General features: G+C 42.8%; 1 pseudogene; it reads left to right on the top strand.

Moving 5' to 3' along the window:
* The first annotated feature begins 7,075 nt into the window (after positions 1-7,075).
* On the top strand, positions 7,076-8,673 carry LOC143688457 (tubulin beta chain pseudogene; annotated as a pseudogene).
* The last annotated feature ends 3,622 nt before the right edge of the window (positions 8,674-12,295 follow it).

Here is a 12,295-nt window from a genome sequence, read left to right as displayed (position 1 = left end):
CCCCAGTCTTTCATTACTTAATCTTGATGGTGACATCCCATAATTTCTGCCTTGTTCTGTTGGTCACGCATAAAACCCTGACTCAGTTGAGAGAAGGAACACACAAAGATATGAATAGCAGGAGGCTAGGGCCTTGGGGCCATCTCAGAGGCCACCTCCTACAACTAGTGAGTGGCTGAACAAAGCATTTGACTCCATACCTGAGCTCCTGAGAACTGAATCATTGGTTTCAGTCTTCTCCAGGGGACCAGGCTGGTCTCCTATGTGGGAAATTTCCATCCACGGGTTTTGGATACTCTTCTAAGACTACAGAAAAATAAAATAAATGTAAGAGAAAAAAATTGGTTTTATCCTTTCCAGGGAGATGAAAGAGAGACATGAAGTGGATATGCTGACAAGGTTGGAGGGTCCAGAAGTGAGAAAACACTCCCTGAGGATAATACAAAATTGGGACTGTGGGCGCTACTATAAGATACTATAAATGGACTGATTTTCTGACCCCCTGGACACTGTTTTCCTAAAGAAAAATTTGGAAAGGTTGCCTATTCTGTGGACCCTTCTGAGGCTTGGAGTTAGTTCTGGAAAATGGTTTGGTCATGACCCCCAAAGAGCCCCCTTGGAATTGAGGGACACGTGTTAGACAGCCGTTGGTCATTGGATTCAGGGGACCCAGGTAGGGAGAGTTCCAATCCACCAGACTCTTCCTGCCCCTGACCACTAGATGTCTTTGAATATATGATGGAAACATCTCTAAGAACTGTCTCTATTCCAGGGGGGGCTTGGAAGAATTCAGTTGAAAATGTATGTAAATGCAACTTACAAACTTTTCAAGTGTTATTCATTTACCTGTAGATTGGTGGGGAGAGCATTCTAAAGTAGTTAGAACAGCGTTTAGAACTCAAAGGACCAGAAAGCAATCCCATTTTCTTTTCTTTTTAAACAACAGTCCTTTTACACACAGGATAATGGTCAGATATTATCCATACTGGTTTCTCAACTCTCTGAAGGGGCTTTGTTTTAGAAGGTAGAGCAGCTGAGATCCTCACCATCCCGTCCCCCACCCTATTCTTAAGATGTGGATGAAAATAAAGGTTCATCAAGGTCAGACTCTGTGATACACAACTTACATCTGGGCAAGTTCACCTGGAGCTGACCTTAGTGCTCTGCTGAGATGGTCCACAGTGAGCAAGGTAGAGGTGTCAGAACTTCCTTATCTGAAATCAGCAGGTTCAGAGGTGGGCTTGCTGTTGTGTAAATCCAGAGAACCCAACCACTGACTGTACTCCCCAAAAGGGCCCTGAGTCACTTGCTTTGCGAGGGCACTAAGGGAATTTACCAGTGACGGAGTTCCTGGCATCACGAGAAGAGCTAGAAGTAGGATAGTGCTTCCTACCCTTTGTGGCGTATTGTATTACACCCGGCTCTTTAAAATACCTTTGCCTGGTTCCCAGCCTCAGACAGTCAACCTAAGTGGAATGGGGTGTGGCTTAGGCATAGGGGTTTCTTGGCTTGCTCAGCTGATTCCATTCTGCGGTGAGGTTTGGGAACCTTTGAAACAGGCTTCCTGGCAGCAAGGGAATGGTAAGAGCATGATTTAGTAGAGGCCAGGTGGATGGAATTATCATTTTGGGCAAAGTGTCCAGAATGGTAGCCAGACATACTTACAGAATCAGACACCCTTCTTGGTGGTGGCAAAGAGATTGTAGTGTTGCTAGGGTGAAGTAGATGGGCAACTACCAAAGAAGATATAGGACTGGGTGAGCAGAAGCTTCGTGCCAGAGCTGCAGCTCTGTGAAAACCATTGTTTCTCAACAGATTTCCATACAGTCCCCAGACCCAAAGCCACTCATAGAAGGGTCCCTTGAGGCAGACCCTGCAGACCACATCAAGTGTGAACAACAGTGATTTCCACATGGCCATCCACTAGGCTAACCCACTGGGAATAGAATAGTCAGGGCATTCAAGGACTACTGGATATAGCATTTGAGTCAATACCATCATCATCAGACAGAGGGTGCCATCAAAGCCCCAGGTTGGATGGAGGCATGTGGACACCAGGGGATAAATCAGGCCTTGGCACAAGTCCAGATCACAGTAGGTCCAGGGGGTCTGAAGAGGGTCACTTTCACAGCCCCTGAGTGTGTAACGGAGATGATCATTCCATCGGCTCCCTGACCTCTGGAGTAAAGGCCATAATGGTAGAGAAAGGCCCAGCAGAAGCCCTGGAAACTAACCCCCCCAGGCAAAGACAGCATCTCAGGTGGAATGCCAGAAATCAGTGCCGCCCTCAAGACGTCAAGGATCCAGGGGAGGTGGTCCCTGTTACATCCCTACTTAATTGACCAGGTGAGTCCTGGGCTCAGTGGGCTCCTGTTAAGCTTAACTAAGTGGAAGCCCTAATTGCAGTTGCTGTGCCAGCTGTGCCATCTTAAATAGGTCAAAAGAGCCATGGAATTTGGTATGGTGAAAGCACTCCTTCCAGTCTTACCAGAAATGTCAGGAAGAGGATCAGAAGTAGTTCACATTGACTTGGGAAGGACAGAAGTGTATATACACAATCTTGCTTGAAAGTCTATATTAACTCTTTTGCTTACATTTACATTATCATCCAAAAGAATCTTGAGCTCTTTGGATGTTCTATAGAACCTCATCCTGGTCCACTATCATCAATGAGGCCATGTTCATAAACAGATCTCCATACACATGACCACTTGGTTTATGGCAAGTTGACATTGCAGAGGACTGGGGAAAGGATGGAATTTTCAACAAATGATGCTAAATCAAATGGACAAACACGAAGAAAAAAACAAATCTGAATCTCTATCTCACACCACATACAAAAGCAATTCCAAGAATATTGTAAATGTAAATACAAAAGGAAAGACATTATACCTTCTAAAAGTTAACATAGCAGAAGATGTTTGTGACCTAAGGAAAGAAAATATTTCCTTTCCAAAAAAAAAAAACGCATTCACCAGAAAAGATAAGTTACAGATTGAGAAAAAAATATATTTTTTCAGTATATATCCTTGAGTTGTATTCAAAATAAATATGTATAACTCCTACAAATTAATAACAGAAAGGCAGACAACCCAATAGAAAAATGAATGCAAGACTTGAATAAACAGTTTCCTTGAGAGAATATCCACATGTCCAATAAAAACTACTCAGCCCCACCAACCATCAGGTAAAGCAAATCAAAACCACTGCACAGCCACCAAAATGAGTGAAATTGGAAAGACTGTCCACAGCAAATGTTGGCAAGAGTGTGGAACAATTGGAGCCCCCATATTTTGCCCTTGGAAGTATAAATTGGAGCAGCTACTTTGAAAAACTGTGAGGATGAAACTGATTGAAAACATCTGTGCCCTCGGACCTAGCAATTAAGCTCCTACTATATATTCAACAGGTATGCATAAATATGTTTACCAAATGACATGTATGAGAATGCTATTAGGAGCATTATCCATATTATACAAGAAGTGGAAACAATCCAAATGTCCATCAGCCATATGATATACAAAATGATGGTGGTCGTTCACACAATTGAATACTATCCGGCAATGAAAATGAATGAAACACTGCAATGTACATCGGTGTGAATTAACTTCACAGGCTCAACAGGCAGGTACAAAAAGAATGCACCCTACAGTTCCATTTATCCTACTTCAAAAACAGGTAAAATTATTCTGTGTGATTGGAAATCAGGATAGAGGTTATCTTTTTTTTTCTTTTACATGGGCAGGCACCAGGAATCAAACCCAGGTCTCCAGCATGGCAGGCGAGAACGCTGCACTGAGCTACCTGGGCCACCCTAGAGGCTATCTTTTGAGAAGTGCAGAAGTAGTTTCCATGAGGGGGCATGAGCAGGGCTTTTGAGATAACAGTCATACTCTACTTCTTCATCTTGTGAAAATTTATAATTCATCGAGCTTTACATAACTTGTGATGCCCACACGTTTCCGATGCAATTATATAGTGATAAAAGTTAACTTAAAATGTTCATATGTCAATCTCAGGATGATGCAATCTCCAACTTATCCACAATGAGCTTTGGTTATATTTATAATACAAAATAAGTAGATTTTTTTAGCCAGCACATTCATTTGTGTACATTCCATATGATTGAATCTAATAAAGTGAAAGTTAGATATGGCATAAATGCATCAAAGAAATATAACAAAATTTTGAGAATGGTTTTCTCTAAGCTAAGCTGTTATATATAATTGTATATATATAATTTCTTAGCTTAGAGAAAAAATACATAATTTTTCAAAAGAGATTATATAAATATTTTTTTATGGTAGAAAATAAATTTTTGTTGTTTCACACCAATTGATCTATTAATTCCACTCTAAGAATTTGTCTTGATGAAGTCAGACTAAAAGGGGATAAATATTTACATACAAGGATCTCCATTCAACATTATAACAGTGGCAAAATTAAAACAATCTAAAGGTACAACTATGGGAAGATAATTATGCTAATTAATAAAACCAACGGTAAGATATTATACACATCATTTAGTCATTTTAGACTATTGTCAGTAAGAAAGTTACTTATAAAATGAAAACTAGGGCAGGCCATGGTGGCTCATCAGGCAGAGTTCCCGCCTGTCATGCTGGAGACCTGGGTTTGATTCCCAGTGCCTGCCCATGCCAAAAGAAAAAGAATAACTAATATTGTGCACTCCACTATTCCAATTCTGTAAGATTATGATATTGATTGATAGATATTGTATCTATTTATGAACACACATACACATGCATATATGTCATAAGGTTAGGGGACTATATATGTGTATGTTTTTGTATATATACTGAGAAGGAGTGATATTGATTTCTCATTTATACTTTTTTCTATGTCTCCAATTTAAAGCAGCAATCATGAATTACCCAAGTAATTCAAATTTCAGGTTGTAACAAATATATTTGATGAAATGATTGACAGGACTTAGTGACTGATTAAAATTAGGACTACAACGAACTCCCCTCTGAGTTAAGCATTAACGTGCAGACTTCAGCACACGTGGATAGTGTTTCTGATACCTGAGGTGGGGAATTGAGAAGGAGAGAATGTAGGCAGAGACACTCATTGGATAACAAACAAGAATGCGTGCTGTGTACCAGACCTGTATTGGGCACTGGAACTTAACATTTTGAATTGGATATGTTGAGTTTTACATGCACGTGGAGCATCCCACCGCAGGCCGTAGGTGATAATTGGAAGACTGGGTCTGGAGCTGAGAAGGCACCTGCCAGAAGCCATTTGGGAAGCATCAGCATGTGGTCGAGGGGAACATCAACATCAAGGGTGGTATAATCTAAGAGGACTGGTTCAGAGTCAGGACCGTGAGGAAAGCTGATACTGAAGAACGGGAGGCATAAATGAGCCAAACAGACCAGAAGTAAAAGTCAGGGTTAGGAGTTCATGGGGACTGAAGATAAGAGAGTTTTATGTAGATAATAGCTTGGACAAACAACAGCAGTAATAATTCGAGGGAATGGTTAGTAAAAGCCGATTTATTGTAATATAAAGAACCCCCACCACCACCGTACATGCGCGCGCACTCACACACACAGAATTATTGCTCCCAGGACAACCAGGAGAGGGCTGTATGCAGCCAGAGGTCCTGGGCACAGGTGTATGAAGTGTACAAGGAGTGTCCTCACCACCAAGTGGGGTGAGGGGTGGGAGAGGCGGATAGGAAGACTCAGAGCCTGCAGGTGCAGAAAGCAGGTGTTCTACTTCTACTCTGAGCATGGCCATTTGGAGCCCGTTGCATCCAATGACCAGAGATGACGTCACTGGCTCAGGATTCCCCACTGACCCTCACCACGTGGGTGTGGGGCTGGGCCTAACCTTTTTTTTCCCACCCAAGATTGCCAGTTGGCCCAGAAGTGGGATTTGAGCTTGGAGGTGAGGAATCCAGTCGGTGGGTACTTTCTCCTCTCTTGTTCCCAATGCCTTTCGTTCCCCCCTATTTTTTTCATTGCTGATTACAGCCTACTTATTGGGCCCTGTAACATGCCCCTGTGCCTCCCGTTAGGCTACTCAGAGACAGGGGTTCAAAGACCCCTTTGAATGAGTGAAGTCCCGTTTCCCCATTGTGCTCAAAAGGTCCACCTTTGAAATACATGAGTTTGTGGGAATCTGGGTAAGCCCTTCACCCTTTCCAGACTCTAAGTCTGAAATGGAGGGCAAAGTAGGGGTGCTATAACTCAGGTCAAGAACAGATAATCCCGGGACTGAGGGTGTTACTGTATCAATTGTGCTAATGGTAACTGGTCAACTTGATTCACCATTACCGAGGGGCTATGCAACATGGGGGTATCTTTCCTTTTATTAAGTGAGGAACCCCAGTGGTGGATAAACTAAATGTCTTTCCTGGGGTAATAAGTGGTGGAATCAATATTCGAACCTAGATCTAATTGATTTCAAGCATTTTAATCTTGCCTGCTTCTAGTGAACCATTCAAGACACCTGTGGAGACAGATGTACCAGGAGAGATAGGAAGTATAGAAGAAGGAAGGAAAGAGGCAAAGTGAAAGCTTTGGTAAGTCATTTGTCCTCAGAAGGTAAACTTGACTACCCAATTCTAATTTATATCACTCCAACCTACATCATTCCTGGGTTGGAATAATGTCCTTCACTCCACCCTGCCAGATTTCACAAGAGGAAGTGTCTATTTTAAGGTAATGCCTCCACCTGGGTTCTAATTAGATCCACGTGTCCTTAGAGTTTTTCAGTCAGTTCCTGCTCTGTGATGGAATGGGAAAGAAAGAATGCTAAAATCAGGTAACTATTCTTTAAAGGTGTTCTCATGAAACAGAGAGCAAGTATATAGCTTCCCAGAATGTTGGCTTTCAACTCTGTCGAGTGGGGTCAATAACACTCTTTATATCTCAATGTTTATGTGAGGATTAGATGAGATGATGTAAGTCACTTCAGATGGTTACTTAGAAATGTTCTGTTCTCTTTCTCCCTCTCAAAGCCTTCCTGCTGCCGCGTTCGGACCTTGCTGCTCCAGCCTCCGGGCCACGAGCCATCCTGCCAGGTTGCGACCCGTGGAGGGAAAGATTCCATATCATTCTCTTGCCCCGCACACACTTTGAGGCGAGCAAAAAGTTAAAATAAATTTTAACCATGAGGGAAATCGTGCACATCCAGGCTGGTCAGTGTGGCAACCAGATTGGTGCCAAGTTCTGGGAGGTCATCAGCGATGAACACAGCATCGACCCTACCGGCACCTACCATGGGGACAGTGACCTGCAGCTGGATCGCATCTCCGTGTACTACAATGAAGCCACAGGTGGCAAATATGTTCCTCGTGCTATCTTGGTGGATCTAGAACCTGGGACTATGGACTCTGTTCGCTCAGGTCCTTTTGGCCAGATCTTCAGACCAGACAACTTTGTTTTTGGTCAGTCTGGGGCAGGCAACAACTGGGCCAAGGGCCACTATACAGAGGGGGCCGAGCTGGTCGATTCGGTCCTGGATGTGGTGAGGAAGGAGGCCGAGAGCTGTGACTGCCTGCAAGGCTTCCAGCTGACCCACTCGCTGGGCGGGGGCACGGGCTCTGGAATGGGCACCTTGCTCATCAGCAAGATCCGTGAAGAGTATCCTGACCGTATCATGAACACCTTCAGCGTGGTTCCCTCACCCAAAGTGTCTGACACAGTGGTTGAGCCCTACAATGCCACCCTCTCGGTCCACCAGTTGATAGAGAACACAGATGAGACCTTCTGCATTGACAACGAAGCCCTCTACGACATCTGCTTCCGCACCCTCAAGCTGACCACACCAACCTACGGAGAACTGAACCACCTCGTCTCATCCACCATGAGCGGTGTCACCACTTGCCTTCGCTTCCCTGGCCAGCTCAATGCTGACCTCCGTAAGCTGGCAGTCAATATGGTGCCCTTCCCCCGTCTCCACTTTTTCATGCCTGGCTTTGCCCCTCTGACCAGCCCTGGCAGCCAGCAGTACCGGGCTCTCACTGTGCTCGAACTCACCCAGCAGGTCTTTGACGCCAAGAATATGATGGCTGCCTGTGACCCCCGCCATGGCCGGTACCTCACTGTGGCTGCTGTCTTCCGCGGGCGGATGTCCATGAAGGAGGTGGATGAGCAGATGCTCAATGTGCAGAACAAGAATAGCAGCTACTTTGTGGAATGGATCCCCAACAATGTCAAGACGGCTGTCTGCGATATCCCACCCCGTGGCCTCAAGATGGCAGTCACCTTCATTGGCAATAGCACTGCCATCCAGGAGCTCTTCAAGCGCATCTCGGAGCAGTTCACTGCCATGTTCCGCCGAAAGGCCTTCCTCCACTGGTACACAGGTGAGGGCATGGACGAGATGGAGTTCACCGAGGCTGAGAGCAACATGAACGACCTCGTCTCCGAGTACCAGCAGTACCAGGATGCCACCGCAGAAAAGGAAGAGGATTTCGGTGAAGAGGCCGAAGAAGAGGCATAAGGCAGAACCCCATCACCTCAGGCTTAGTTTCTTCAGCCTTCTTCCTTGTCTGCTGCCCCTTTCCTCTCCCTCAGAATTTGCATTTTCTGCCTGGTTTTTTTTTTTCTTTTTTTTCCCTTTTGCAGGGGGGTGGTTCTTGAACAGTGCCTGACATATAGTAGGCACTCAATAAATAATTTGCTGTTTGTTGAATGTCTCTTCTCTCTTTCCACTCTGAGAAACCTAGATTTCTGCCATTCTGGGTAACCCTGTAGTTTCTTCTGGTACCTACTTCTCCCATCTGTCTAGTTAATGATACTTTCTCTGCTCTTAAGTCATTTCTCCAAAATGCTGGGTCTAATGTGGATCCCATTTAGAACAAGGAAAGAGGGTGGGATTTTACATTCTAGAGCAATTTTGAGGACAGGAATCCAGGTTCTTCAATGATTACGTCATGATTTCCAGGTATTTCCCGTTTCCTGTGTCAGCTGCAGGGACGGTATTAACAGTATTATCCCCACTTTCAGTTTCCTTCCAGGCTGTATCCTAAGCTCTCAGTGCTCTTACAAAGGGTCTGCCCAACTCTGCCATTGGATTCCTTCCTTTACGTGGGCCACCAAGAGGGAAGAGATTGACCTTGATCCCTAATCCTCCAGAAGGCTTATCCCCGCTGTCCCTACCTTCTCTTACCCCAAAAAAGGAATTGCAGCCCTGACATGGAAAGGTGCTTGCTACCACCTAAGTGGTTGAGTCAATTTCCTGGAAGAGGTGATAGGACACCCTCCATCTTTTTGTAACATTTTTTGAGACTGCCTTCCCCCGTGTCCATCTTTAGTTTTCTTCATATTCTACAATTCAGATTTCTTTTTTTGTGTTGAACTTGCTGCTTTTTTTCATATTGAAAAGATGACATTGCCCCAAGAGCCAAAAATAAACGGGAATTGAAAAAGAAAAAAAAAAAATGTTCTGTTCTTTCTCTTTAGCCTCCAACTTTTATTTATTCTTAGTTCTGTGTAAGGAAGTTTCTCAACCATCTCATCCTAAAAATAAACGAACTCTCCTCAGAACATACTGATTTCTTGACCTACCACTGAGGTTTCGCTCTTATTATTTCATCGTTCTGCTATTTTTCCTCTAACCTCTTCAGTGAATTGTTTGGTGGCAACATTTATTCAATTTGTGTGTATGTAAAAGTGTTTCTATATGGCAATCTTAAATTCATTCACTTTTAAATAATCTTTCTTTAACTGCTTAATCCAATCGTTGAAAGAGCCTCACCCACAGACACAGAAACTTAAACAATTAATTCTTAAATCTCAATGTGACCCCAGCAGCAGCTTAAATCTGAGCACCCTTTTACCTAGAATACTCCTTTACTTGGAGTCTTGCTTCCAGAATGTGACTGGTAGACCAGATGATGGTTGAAATTTGCATGCGTGCCCTACACCAGTCCTTTAGCTGAATGCTTTGCTTGTTAACCTCACAGAAACCCTCGGAAATTTAGGTACTCTAGTTCCAATTTTCCAGAAAAGGAAACTCAGAGAGGTTCAGTCACTTGTCCAAAGGGACATATCTGAACTTCAACTTGGAGCTGTTACTCTGATCTGGGAGCCTGTGGTACCTGTAACCATAGAAATATATTCCCTCTCATTGAATTATCTATGTAGAATCTGTACTTATAGCCTCGGGACTGTGAGTGCACTGGTCTAACTGGCTGTGCTAACTGCCATCTGCTACGATAATGTTAATAACAATTCATTGGAGTAGGACATGATCTGGGGTAGAAAGAAAAAAATGGGAGGATGCAGGACATAGCTACTATCTTCTCGAGGTGGTTGTTCAGTCTATAACAATTGTCCAGTGAGTGCTACCTCTAAACTGTTTCAGGAGATACCCCTCATAAAAGAGGTGTTCATGATAACCCATCTCCTACGTACCAGGGAGAAACTCCTACACACACTGACCAGGTTATCTCTTATAACAGCATTTGAAGTAGTCAAACTTGTGAAATATAGAATTTTGCCATGATAATATCTCTAGTTTTCCAGAGTTTTTTTCCCCCTCCAATGAGATTCTCCTTTTAATGTTTTTTTCCATATTTTAAACTCTTAATTTCAATTTCTCTATATCCTAGTGCTTTGGCTTTCTGATAATAAATGAGGTAATTTTAGCAAACCCCTCTTTAAAATTCCCCATATATAGAATGGCAGGCAGGAGGGGTTTAGCAAACCCCTCTTTAGATCAAAGGAACAGAAAGCAGATATCCAGGTCTCTAAACAAAAAAGAGAAAAAGCAGTCACAGCAACAAATAACAGCCGTTGGCAGAATTTCTCTATTGCAGATGGATTATATCTTGGTGGGAAGCTTCCAATACTAGGAAGAAGGCTAGAAAGCATACTGTGTTCTAGAGGTCAGGAGAGAACCACTATAAATGCATGATTGTCATGCAAGATAACTTTCACTCCAATATTGCTCCTCAGAAAACAACGAGATGCCATTTCAGTTCTTGAAATGTTTTATTACATAGTATTCCTTTAATTACTTTGCTTTGTGCCACAGATTAATGTTTTGGGAAGATCAGATTAAACTAAAATGACTGAATAGTATCGGCTGTCTCTTTAGAGGTTATGTAATCATGAAAGGAAATTTAGGATAGGTTTTAAGAAATACCCCTGAGGCATAATTAACAAGTGAAAGTTTTGATATCATAGCCCACCCTTCTAGATGACTTTGAGAAGCAACGTATGGCAGGAGTTGTGAATGTACAGTTACTGAACAAGTTGAGTAGGGCTTCAAGGGCTGGAAGCAAGAAAGAGAAGCTGTTCTACCGGTTCTAATGCTGGACAACCAGGAATTTACTGGGATAAAGGTTTCCCATGGCAGCATGGCCATGGGTCAAAAAGTGCTGGATCTACTCTTTGAAACATCTGAAGGTCATGAAAAACAGTTACAGATTGCAGGAGACTAGGGACATATGTTGAGTGAATGCAACATGGTATTCTGGATTAGATCCTGGACATTTTGGGGGGAGGGGAAATAGTGAAATCCAAATACAATTGACAGTTGAGGAATAGTGTCAAACCAATGTTAGTTTCTTTCCTTTGATAAGGGGGCAAAATCATTAAGCATGCCCTAAATTGAATGTTTCAGCATCAATAATAGGCTAACTTAAAAATAAAATGCCATTGCCTTTTCAATTTAATAGCAAGTTCTGGAGTTGTGCTCCTCCAAGCTGGGTTCTACTTTTACTGGAACCTTGTAGCATATGAGAATCTCAGGCCCCAACTCAGATCTGCTGAATCAGAATCTGCATTTTGACAAGACCCCAGGATACTTGTACATTTTTCAGAATTGCTGAATCAGCAGTACTCCCAACAACCAAGATGTGTCATCCCCCTTCTGTGTTAAGTCCAATTGCCACACAATCAGTGCAGAATCCATGTACATTTTTTGTGGATGCCTTGTATCTTCCTAATTCAGAGTGATTTTACCATTAATGTTTCAAAATAAAAAATTGATTTAATAGAGTCTAGTCTAGTCTTTTTATAAAAACTTTAAGATAATTCATGTACCCTACAATCCACATTTGAAGGGTACAGTTCAGTGGTTTTGGTATATTCAGAGTTTATAAGCCATCACCACAACTGATTTTAGAACATTTTCAATACCTGCTATTAGTGACTCTTCAACTCTCTGAGTCCTAGACAAATACTCATCTACTCTCTGTCTCTAAAGATTTGCCTATTCTGGACACTTGCTATAGATAGAATCACACAATTTAAGGTCTCTTGTGACTGACTTCTTTCACTTAGCATAATATTTTCAAGGTTCATCC

Source organism: Tamandua tetradactyla, chromosome 6 (assembly GCF_023851605.1).
Source record: "Tamandua tetradactyla isolate mTamTet1 chromosome 6, mTamTet1.pri, whole genome shotgun sequence".
NCBI classification, from domain to species: domain Eukaryota; kingdom Metazoa; phylum Chordata; class Mammalia; order Pilosa; family Myrmecophagidae; genus Tamandua; species Tamandua tetradactyla.
Note: the sequence above shows the minus strand (reverse complement) of the source record. Positions and strands in the feature narration are given on the sequence as shown.